At 39.4% G+C, this 12682-nt stretch overlaps 1 protein-coding gene across 1 annotated transcript in view; it reads left to right on the top strand.

Annotated features, from left to right (window-relative positions):
• The first annotated feature begins 4101 nt into the window (after positions 1-4101).
• ndrg2 (NDRG family member 2) overlaps positions 4102-12682 on the top strand; it is a 40707-nt gene continuing 32126 nt past the window's right edge. The window contains exon 1 of the mRNA XM_019354074.2: positions 4102-4396. The gene's annotated coding sequence lies outside the window, so the exon portion shown is untranslated. The remainder of the gene's footprint in view (positions 4397-12682) is intronic.

Here is a 12682-nt window from a genome sequence, read left to right on the forward strand (position 1 = left end):
AATATTTGGAAGGGGGACAAAGAAGACATGCATTAAGCAGACAATAACGATTTACCCTGCATAGCCTCTTAGTTTACTGTTTGTATGCAGAGAAAATCATTTTACCAAAAATGAGGGCATTGATTCGTGTTATGTCTGCAGCAACAAATATTATCAGACGTCACTGGACCTCTAGTGAGTCCACTACAGGGTGTGTTACGTCACCTGAAAGCCCTTTAATCCAGCCTGTCTGCACAGCTGGTGGGCCAAGATAAGCAGTGGCCACCGATATATAAACGAGGCAATTGTAGCAGTTGCGATGGTGCGTGTCTTGAGTTCTTTCCATTGCAGCTGTAAGGAGCAAATGCTGTGTCAGCTCACTAGAGTGAGCCTATCTGTCTTCTGTAACGGAGAGTTTGAACATATGGTAGAATGAGTCAGATTTTCTTTACCCAGTGAAGTATGAGGGCATTCGCATTGTATTTGCTGATTTGGACTGAATTCACAGTGACACTGTAACTTGTTTAAATGGGCGTCAGTGTGTTCTGGTGGAACAAATATCTGGCTTACAACAGCATGGCAGAAGCACAGGCTGGAGGATCATTATGTAAGGGGGTGCATTTAGGGCTGCGGAGAGATTTTTAAACCGCCAACTATGATGCACAGAACATATTGATGAAGTTTTATGCCAAATCTATCCAAAGAGCACCCTGTTTGAATGGACTTGGGAAAAAAATTTAATACCACTACAATAAGCAGCATTTAGACAACTTGTCTAAAAATCCCCTCATGTAGCGCCATTTTGTTGGGATAAGAACCTTCGGAAGGATAATAATCATACAGCTACAATATTTATAGGAAATCCTTTACATTTTAGAGGTGGAAAAATAAGCCCCGGGATTGGAACCACACATTCCATATGAAATCCCAAAGGAATAGTTCAGTCATTCACTTTGACTGTCGCTGTGGAAAACACATGGGGGAAATAATGTAATTGAGTGGCAATATAAGTCTTTGTATGTGTGCCACTTGGGGAAACTCTAACCTGACTTACACAACCACAGAGTCGATGAGCGACGCTCTGGTTCTCAGTAGTTGGGTGTACCTTACAGTACAGTTTTAGCTGGAACTGCATGTGTCATGTTTATTTTTCCTTCTCTGAGTGAAAGAGCTCACTATGAGCTCTAGCGCAGAACACAGAACTATGCAACTGGACTATTTTGTAGCTAAATGCCAGTAAAAGATGTGTATATATACAGAAACACTAACAACAAGACACCGCTATACAACTTTAGTTTGCCAACTGGATATAAAGACTGTATCACATAGCTACATAACCAAATCAGTTGCCTTTAAGTTAGCAAACAGGGTCTAAGTACTAAGTTAACTTCCAGTGCGGTCATGCAAAATTTATTTAAGCTTTTGCCAAAGTGGGATTGCTAACTGCTTTGATAACCTGTGCTAACCTTTTCAACCTATCCCCAACTCAGTTGCAATTTGTTGGACCTATATAGGCTAGATGTCTATTATCAAAGACATGAGATCCAACAGAACAGAAGGTAGGAGGAGAGGCCCGGTCTACATCAGTGTCAGAAGGGCTCCTCCACATTAAAAAAATATTAGATGTGTTATGGTAAAGTGTGCCGATGGTAAGAGTTCCACTAATATGTTTACGTCATAACTCTACCTTGTGAAACCAAAGCCTAACTTTATTTATGTAGTATACGTTATACAGTTTCCTCAAGAACTGAATTCCAGCTCTGCAAATATTTACTCTGTCATTTTACACTCCACTGATCATAATCGGCACCTTTTCTGAAAATCTTTGATGGCGCAGAGGCACGCGGTACTTCCTGACCAAGCTTTCTGTCATTTGTGGATGATGACCAAAAAGTCGCCGAAGTTGCTTCTGTTGATCTGGATGTTGTGCTTTTTCAGCGGGAGAAATGTTTCATCACTTGTCCAGTCTCAGCTGACTGCCGGAGATGTTTCTCACACTGACAACATCCAGATGAACAGAATCAGCTTTCTAGGATTTCTTTACCTGGAAAATCGAGCTGTGCCTCAATTAGTTTTTCACAAAGTGACTTAAAGATTAGTTCATGGGCACAGGGGCATGCGTTTAAAAGTCGTGCTCAAAAGATGAAGAAGACAAGAGAGCATTATGAGTATATTGCCGGGAGTTAGGATTTGAGCAGTGCTATCAATGACTTTGCTGAGTGCAAGATGAAGTTCTGATACAATGTGTGCGTGATATATGTTGCTGCTCCACTGGAAACGATTTTTGAATGAGGAATTGTAGAAATGAGTGGTTTGTCTGTGAGGATCTGTGGTTAATAAGCTTGTTTCATTTGTTTTGGACATTACAGTTTTCTTCATTACTTTAGCAAGACTACTAAATCAGTTTTTTGGTTTGTGGCAATGTGGCTGAAAATGCTTATATGAATTCATAAACCTATATAAATTTGTACATTCTCCAACCTCTCACTGTGGTTGTTGTCCATGGTGCTGATCAAAAGCCAGAATTATGCTATTGATATTATTGGATTATTTAGATATGCAGATAAAAAAACCAAAAAGAATAGGCCCAGGGGCCTATCACAGAGCTGTCATGCCTCTACGCTCCACTCTCTTACTGGGATGTTTTTGGCAAATAAATGGGAGCAAGGTATCCAATTTTTTCTACTTGAGCTTTTTATTATTATTTATTTTTGTTTTTGTTATTATTATGAATCAGTATGGAATTCACTGCAATTACTGTCGATACTTTGTGCAAAGTGGGTAATTTAAAGATCTTACACTGCTGATTTTCTCATCCATGCACTGGTACTTACATGCAAAATCAGCGATTTTAAAATTACTGTAATTAAAAAGTAATTTGTTATTACTATTTTGATTTTGCAGTGATTAAACTATTAAAGGGATTTTGTAAGTGTAATTTTGTAGTGTTGGGTCTTTAAATGTTGCTAATTTTGATTAACTACTTTGCAGAATAAATAAAACCACTTAAGAGTATGATTACAGAGTACATATTTCTGTTGTGTACCTCTACTACAGGAGTGTTAAACACAAGGCCCGGGGAGCCAGATCTGGACTGGTGATGACTCCCTTCTGGCTCACTGGATGGCTTTAGAAAATATGAATGACGGCATAAATATTTGGACTTAATAATTACATAAACTTTATCATTACATCACTATTTGGGTCATGAGCTACCAGGATTACTTCTATAATTTTACACATTTCTTGCAATTTAAGCCCAAAGAATCATACTTAAAGATTTCTTTCATTAACTACAGCAGCATATTTTTATCATGTGGAAATAAATTGATGTATTGCTGAAATTGCATTTCTTTTTCTTATATTGAGATATCAGGGATTTAATGTGTAGTTAACTTTTACAGAAAGAAGAGTTTCAAGGTCTGGCCTACTTAAGATCAACGTGAGTTGTATGTGACCCAACATATAAAATGAGTTTGACATTTCTTCTACTATAATCTGAAGTTATCCATTAATATAGCGTTCAAGTTCGTTTTTCAAATAATTAGCTGTTAAAAATTGTGCTGTTCTTGGTGGTCAGCTTTGTTTTTCCTGCCCAAAGGAAACTCGTAAAAAGTCAAAGCCCTAAATGGCCCCGTCTTTGAGGGTGGCATACTCCAGGGCACAAACACACAGAGGGACCAGAAACCCCTTCCGTGACCCCCTCCCTAAATGCCACCGGACCTTCTTTGGTTGGGGAGGGGGGGTAATTATCGGGTTTCATTAAGTTTCTCTCTCTCTTCTTTCCGTGGGCAGGTGTGTTTATTTACCTGCTGGCTCGGGCCCAGGCGGGAATGCTCGGCTCCATTCCACAAGCCCAGCGAGGGTGGGCCGTACCACTGTGGCGTGAAAGCAGAGGGGGAAGCCAGAAAATAGAAGCCCGCTGGTTTTTCTCTCGACGTCTCGTCAGCTTTTATTACACCCACACCGTAGCTGTCACGGCCTTCCCATACATTACCCTTTGTCTAACTGAATGAATACAACCCACTTCACCGAGACTCGGTGTTGACTTACCGCCAGATAACTTTACAAACACCCCTAAAACCTCAATGGTTCCATCTTGCCTTTTGAGTGACCGCTGAGTATTTTTTTCTCTCCCCGTGTGCTGAATGTTCCTCCTGCTGGAGAAAAGGAGAAAAAAAACAACGCCGGTGGACACAGAGAAGGAAGGCACAGCGGAAAAATAAAGGAGGTGGAGGAAAAGTGAAGTAACAGGAGATTAGCGGGAAGCTTGGAGGGACAGGCTGGGAAGAGAGCGAGGAGAAAATTACGCGAGCGGAGAGCAAGACTTGTCGTACAGATATAAATATATTTTCTACAAGTCCCACAATTGTGCTCGAAGATTTTTTTTTTCTATTTCCCACTTGCTGAATAAACGGTGAGTTTATTTATATATATTATTTTCTTCTATATTAATAAATGAGTTATTGCAGTAATTAATTATTTTAAAAAATCTCTTTGTGTCCTCCTGGAGAAAGTCGGGGAGTAGCCTGTGTGATTAGTCACTGTTCATTAAACAGTAGTGCAACAACAAAAACAACAAAACGAAGAACAGAAAAGGGGGTTGGGGGGGTGTTGTTTTGTGTTGGTGGCCTCGGTGCTAAAAACGCACAGGGATGCAAGGATGTAGTCCGCACCGTCCAACAACAATACAGCAACCTAACAAAAACTCAACAAACGTTACGCGTCCGGGCCAGATATGTGCTCAGTTAATAAGAGGAGTGCTAATCAACGCCAACAGTATGCTTTAAGTTCTAGGTTGGTGAGAGTGAGCCCGTGACAGAGGGAGTGCAGTGCGCGTTATTGACACGCACATGTGGCATAGCCAGCGGGTCTTTGTTGCCCCCCTCCCCTCTCCTCTCCCAGCCTCCTCTGTCGGTCATGACTGAACCAGGCATGACTGCTCAGTGGCACGGCTCAAATCTCCCGTACACAGAATTAAGGCCACTATTGGCATGTTCGTGCCGCATGAACTTGAATCATATACATACCCCCTACCCCGCCCCCCACCTTTTGTATTTTTTGTCTACGCCTTTCAGCAGAGAGAAGCATCAGCGCTCTTTCTTTGTGGTGTTTTCCAGTTAGGTATCCTTACAGGGCAGCAGCAGTGGGAATTTCGGGGCTCATACTTTTTTTTTCTTAGATGGAAAGCTTTGGGCTTGTCTGTGTGAAGAGGGGGACGAGGGGCTTTGTGAAGTAGTAACCTGCTGATAAGAGGGGAGCGAGGAGGGTGTTGTGGCTTTTTGGAGAGGGTGTGTAATATGTGTCAATGTCAAATGGAGGTGTGTCCCTTGTGAGTGTGTGTGTTCACGGGCCGTGTTATTGTGCGAGTAAAACATCAGGAAAAAAAGGAATACAATTGAGAAATTGAGTGAAAATGTGCGTTTCGCATTCCTTTTATGGAATATCTTCGAGCGCGAGTGGAAATGTTTTGCTTTAGTGTGTCGTGCCCAAACCAAGGACACGCACACGCACACACACACACACACTGTTCTGTCTACACACTGCTCCAGAGACAGTTTTTTTCTGTCTTTACTCTGCCGCGAGCTGCACGCACGCACGCGCCCAAGCAGGCTCGCGCGCAGATTCTGTGAGTCATACCGCATTTGGAGACTCGCGGCCTCGCTGCTCTTTGAGTGAAGTGGAGCCCCCTGCTGATAACGCGCGCACGCGCAGACTCAGACGAACGCGCACGCGCACAGACAGGCTCATCTTGGGGGGGAAGAAAAAGTGAACGTTCGTGCCAGAACTGTTCAGGCTCTGAGACGTGGACATGTAGCGTTACGCAGGCGCACCCCGGATCTGCACGTATGGGGTGCGCTGAGGTGTACATAGCCCAGAAACACAGCCACACGGCAGGAGTGTATTGTTTCTCTTTTACTGGTGGGTGTGGTGTTACCAGCAGCCAAGACCAAATTTGTGTCAGTGTATTCAAAGAAAAATAAAAGAGAAATTATAGTAATGATGGCAGTAACGATAATCAGCCATGCAGTGACGACATAGCTGAAAAAAAAATTACTTCCTTTTTTTAGAGCATTTTAAAGCTTCGTTCACCCAAATGTCAGAGTTTTGGCCTGCTGATGCTTTGTGTTTGTGTATATGTGTGTGTGTGTGTGTGTGTGTGTGTATGTGTGTGTGTGTGTGTGTGTGTGTGTGTGTATATGTCTCTTGGGGGTTGGGTGATGTGTGTTTGTCTTTTTAAAAACTAGCCCTTTAATCCATTTCATCTGTTATTTTTTGTGGGTCTTTTATTATTTTGTGGAAGAGTTTTATCATTATTAATGAAAGGCATTACGGTGCCTCATCCACAACAACAGCGAGCTTGAGTTTATCTCTGTTGTGCTGGTGTGGAGGAGGACAGACACAAACAGATATATCAGAAGTGTAGCAGTTGAAAGATGAACAGTGTGCGTGCCCAGATAACACTCTGCCCCAGCAGCTCCAAACTGTACTTTGATGGAATCTCATACTGTTTGCATTTCTCATATTGACCATTCACCTACAGTCACATTTGTGAGAGCTGCAGAAAAAGAAAATACTGGCAGTTCCCTTCAGGGCTTTAAGCATGAAATACTTGTGTTTGAGGGAGGAGATTTCGAAATACTGAACGATTGTGAAACTAAACATCTGTAACATGCTAATAAAAATAAGTCATTGTTTGTATTTTGATCATATTCTACAAGTTCAGTGTGCTAAGAATAAAGCAAACATTTCCTGCATTTTTACTGCACTAAATATAGCAGCTGTGCACTTGCCATTCATGTTTAGGCTTAAAATTTAAATTGCAAATCATACACTGTAAGCTCAAGAAACAGGCGCTGGTCCAAGCTGCATGTGAATACATATATGTATATATATAGAGAGAGAGTGGTGAGCCGACTGGAGCATGAAGCAACAACCTACCCGGTAATAAATCAACACTAAAACATCACTAATGAAGTGCTGTTTTGATTCTACGGCTTACTTACTTCAAATGATTTCATTATGTTTCTTTATGTGTCTGAAGTTGAGTAGACATATAGATCCATGCTGGTGTGTCTGAGAGCACATTGCTGTGTTGGAAGACTTGCTTATTGACTTCAAAGGGTTTCTGGCGCTCTAATCTGTTCAGCGTCAGAACATTATAAAACACTGGTTATTTATAGAGGACATGAGCACAAATTGTTCCGCTGTGCATCTTTTTATATTGATATAGGTTCCACAGCTGTTGAGCTGCAGAAACTGTAACTGTGAGACACCAGTAACATCTATTCTCATTATATATTCTATATAATATTCTCTATATATTTGGTAACATTTTTCTCAGGCTATGTTAAATGTCAGCTTCATGATCAGCTCAGTTTACTAATTATTTTTTTATTTGACCCAGTTAAGCAACAGGATGGTGTTAATATGAATGAGCAGGGCTGTTGACTTGTCACAGCAGACATTTATAATTTTTTTTTTTTTTGGAGCTGTGTCATACACATCTGTCAGGGCCAAAAATAAACCCCTCAGCTGGAACGGCTGCCCTTTGGTCTGATGGTACAAGAGTGTTTGTGTTCTGGACACACAAGTAATCCAAGGAGATAAACTTGTTGACATCATTAAACTGTGGTGAACAGCGACAGTCTGCATTGCACACACTTACACTGCAAATCCACAGCGAGACGTCAACGAAGCAGTGAAATGAAACATTGACATGATGACTAAATAGTTATGCTTCTTTTTGTTCGTTTGGTTGTTTATTTTGCTTAGTGTTGCTCTTCTGTAGCTTGCAGGAAGCTCGCCACTGTAAAAACTACACATGGTGACCATTGTTTCTGCACCAGCAAACTTGTTGGCTACTGGACAACGTGACGTCATTATAGATTAGTTATTCTGTGGGGTTTACATGGATTGTCAATAACAATTTGACTTTTTGCCCTTCTGGGAAGTCAGCTTAAACATGCTCAATGTTTTATTAGTTTGTTGTTTTTAGCTTATTATTATTTAAGTTTATTGTCGAAGGAAGGCTTTAGATAGGGCTCACCATTTGGACAAATTGAGCTGTTAATTTTTTCAGGTGACTTTTTACTGAATTTTGTGTATTTTGATATTTTAGCAGTGTTGTGCAGTGACTTTTACAAAATGACAAGCAGAGTCGGTGACCACCCCTTTTAGAAAAAGAAAATGAATCTGACACACATCAACAATGCAAATTGCCAGTTGAAAGCATGTCATTTTATGATTTTGTTCTGCCTTTCATTATTTTATCATTTTTCATGATTTCATCTTTGCGCCTCTTGCTGTACTGTTCGTGGGCATGTTCATCTCTCTGCAGTACTTCCTACCGAAGAATTGTGAAATATTATTATATTTATCATTAATAAAAGTATCAATATATCATTATGAAAATGCATATTTACATATAAAACTGTATATGAAGTATTAAAAGTAAAAGAAATGACTCCGCCAAGAAAGTGTTTCCTGTCACTATTAAATGAATCAATATTACTGCTGCACATGTTGAGCTCAAATAATTGTTTAATTTACAATAATGCATCATATTGTATAAAATCACATTATTATGTAAAAAAGGGCAAGTATAAGAAATATTTTTAAATAACACTATATAACAAAACAAACCGAACTAAGTAGTATGTGAGAAGTATTTGATATTATTAACTGTCAAAATCTAGCAGTAAAAGAAAGAAAAGAAAAGTTAAGGTGGTGTATTAACGAAACAGTTTAGTTCATATTCTTAACCAACTGATTTATTTTACATGCTAATGTGAAAATGCTGTTTAATTTGTCTGTTTTATTAAACCAGACACGGCACGTTGTCCCCTCTCTACCATCAAAGCTTTCTTTTAACGTGCCAAAGGAGTTTAAAAAAAGTTATTCACACTATAGTGAAAGCACACAGAGCATGTTTTTTTTTACTTGGTTACAGACACACCCTAGAAAATGACAGAAACTACAGATCCCAGTGGCTCCTACTCAAGCAGAGTCCAGCCTGCTTTCAGAGACAATACCCAACTGACAGCAGTAATTTACTGGATGAAAGCAAATGAGATGGAAGGAGATGCTTTGGTAGATGTTAAACTTCTGTTTTTGGATTTCTCAGGACAAGCAATGCATGATACCTTTCATGCCCCAAAGGAATGGCTCTGCTATTTAGTAGTTTTCCTCTTTGAAAATCCACTCAGGAGGTATCACCATGTGCTGGAGTGATGGTGACCAGTTGGAACAGTTTACCAAACATTTTAAAATTCAACACTAGTGTTGTGCAAGTTTTTATTATTAATAACTACAATGTATCTCACAAGTGCAGAGATGTAGATAATAGAACTAGAAATAGAACAGTTTTGTAATGCACAGCGTTAAATATTGCATAAATTTGCTTTATAACAAATAGTCTTCCTGAGCTATCGGTCAAAACTTGGTCATGCATATTTAGACTGTCACCTTACCTGTTTACTCTACCAATATTAACTTTTACTCCTGCAGTGTTTGTGAGTCTATCAGTGGTGACCGCTGGGAATGAAGATATGCCTGAACTGTGAACATGTTTCATCATCTTAAATTGTCTGTCCTTAAGGACTCATCCATGTTTCCAAATAACTAGCACTGATAATGTTGGAAGGGAGATGAATGTGTGCATGTGCAGCAATGTAGGGCAGTAAACAGCTATAATTGGACTCTGAGTATTGCTTCAGAGGTGCATTCATGTCCCAGAATATCAGGAAAGTAAATGCTCTTGTCATCTCCACTGCTCAGAAATAGCCTTTATCCTTATGTTGAGTCGTTGACAACACTGAAATGATCTCCGCTAAAGTACATGCCAGCTGTTGGGTGAATACAGTCTTTCTGTAAGAGTGTAGCTGTGTTACCAAGACTTAAATGTTAGGTGTCATTGTAGTAGTGGACTGTGTTCTTGTGTTTGATGATGTTGCAATGCTGATATGGAGCTGATGTTTACATCTGTGGGTGTAACTGCCTGTTCAGTCTACAAGTTTTATTTTATTGTAGAGTTGGTGGATCACTCTTTGTTTATAGCAGAGGTGCCAAGAGTGTCGGATGGCTTATAGCCAGTTTAATCTCTTTGCCACTAGAACAAAAACATAAACATTGTAGATCATTTTTAAATAAGTGAGAAGGAAAACAATGTCCATAACAGAAAAGCCACAAAGGCAGTTCTCACATTACATTGCAAATGTTTAAAAAGTTCTACAATTGCTAAGAAGGAAAAAGCTGCTCAGCTTTAAAGAAAATGCAAACAATTGCATTGGCTAGCTGGTGAATATACTGTAGATATTTCAGTCACAAGTGGAGATAAGGAGTAAATTTAAAAGCAGACTAAATATGGGACTGGCACATGGGTGAGCAGATAGCTGGCAAATACCAGTATGTTGAGCAATGTCTGATGTGTTTCTCATGTGTTTCGAGTTGTTTTAAAGGGAGAAAATTGGCAAGCTGAGGGACCCAAGTGAAGGAATCTGATGAACATCACAGTGCAGCATCTGCATGGGAAAAAACCTGGGGATAACATACTGAATTAAATTATACAGGTGCACTTTCAGTGTGTAGGGAGCTAGTGAACGGTTAGCAGATAGGTTAGCTTACCTAGCATCAGAACTGGGATAGCTTGTTAGATAATTTAATTTCACAACTGCCAAATGATATAATTAGTGTAAAATCTTCATAAAATCATTCTTAATGACCTCATAAACATCAAACATCATAAACGTCAAATTCAACTGAAACATATAGATTCAAAGGATAATTTATTAAAATCATTAAGGAAAATACTAATGAAATAAATTTCATTTCATGAGATTCCATTAAATGTAATGTTTTACATTGTACTTATATAAGAAATTTACATGGAAAATGTAATGTAAGTAATGTAATCAAATTACTTAGAGTAATTAAGTAGAACTTAAAGTCAAAAATTGTTGTGTTTTTAGCTCGGGATGCATCCAGGTGATCAAAAATATCACAAAGAGAAGTCTTACTGGAATTACTGTATGTTGATCACTTAGTAAAATACTTAATAAGACATCATAATTTTAGAGACCAGTTGTATAATTACAAAAATGATTGGATTTTTATTTAACAACAATAATTACTTTCAGATTGAGATTTGAGATTATGTTGAACATAGTAAAGAAAATACAGTTTGTAATAACATGGCAGAGCTACATTTTTTTTTAAAAAGAGAGAAATGAATGTGTTACAAGAAGAAAAGCCTTCCTAGCCTTTATAGACCCAGTATGGCCCAGCTGAGTGCAGCTACTGTAAGTAATGTTGTCTAGTGTTGAACTTCTGCCTTTTGGCACCAGCAGAAACACTGATTCTTCTGTCTTGACAGATTCATCTCAGTGTGTTCAAACCAAGCCAGCGTTACATGAAACACTGTCAAAAATACAAAATAAATATTGAAATTTTTGCTCACAGGCTGCTAAAAATGTTTTCTTTTAAAAAAAATATTTATTTATTTATTTACGTTGGATGGTAACCAAAGCGCGCCGAGCGCAGCTGAAATGATTTCCATACTCAGACCTGTATTTTTGGCTGTGCACTGAGATTATTATTATTTTTTATTATTATTATCTGTTTATAGCTCTTAAAGAAGAAAGAAGACCAACAGCAGGACACTTCATAGTTTCTTGAACAGCATAATGACAGCCAGAAGCACATAAAAAAGAACAGAGATTTTTTATTGAATCTGTTTTTAATGTGTTTTTACAGAAAGCTGAAATCTTCATCTACCACTGTTTCAGATGAATTTCTACACACTGTGAGATTCATTGTCTGCTTAAATGTTAAAATCACACGGGGCTATCAAAGCAGTTCTGTTTTTAACATTGCCTGTGCAAGTGCAGATGGGCCGGTTACTGCGATATGACACCTGCTATAGCTGTTTGGCAGTAGTGCACACTAGTACGAGGTATTAGTAATATGAGCTTAGTTGTATTTTTACCGAACTGCCTGAAACGACGCAGAGCGACGCTTAACTTGTGGGAATTTAAGATCAGGCAAGTGAGATTAAATTGGGAGAATGCGAGCGGCACCGGGTTTATAATCTGAATTGTTATTGGTCGATGTTGGCGTCTAGGGCAGATGAGTATGTGTAGAAATATGGATTTGTATTTTTTATATCCTGTGTAGGTGTAAACGAACGTAACAGTCTCGGCATCTGGGTCAGCGTGTATGGATTTTATATGTGTAGGTGGGTGAGATTACAGCAGCCTGCATGTAGAAGCATCTAGGCCAGAGTATGTGTGTTTGTTTGTATCGGGGCAGCTCAGTCCTTCGCCTGATGGTTAGAGTCCTGATACAGATAGGCCAGGCAGCACAATGCCCTGTCTGTTCCCACAAGTCCAAACAGGCCTTCACAACACCCTATTTAAAGACAAGCGTCCTGCCCGAGCTCATTCATATTTCTTCAGTTGGACGTTGGGAGTACAGCGTGCTCAGATGTATCTGTTTTTTTTCCTCAGCTGAACTCTGTGGTGAAAATTTGAAGCCTCAACCTAAATATGTCAAATAGTGCACCCAGTCTGGTGCTGTTAGAGGCGTGTTACATAATCTGGGATGTTTGTCAATAGCTCCTCAGGCAGAGGAAGAGCTGAGCTAGGCAGAAAATGAACAGCACAAACATGGCATCAGGGGTAACGCTGTACCCTCTTGGTATGCA

This window comes from Oreochromis niloticus, linkage group LG3, assembly GCF_001858045.2.
Source record: "Oreochromis niloticus isolate F11D_XX linkage group LG3, O_niloticus_UMD_NMBU, whole genome shotgun sequence".
Classification (NCBI taxonomy): Eukaryota; Metazoa; Chordata; class Actinopteri; order Cichliformes; family Cichlidae; genus Oreochromis; species Oreochromis niloticus.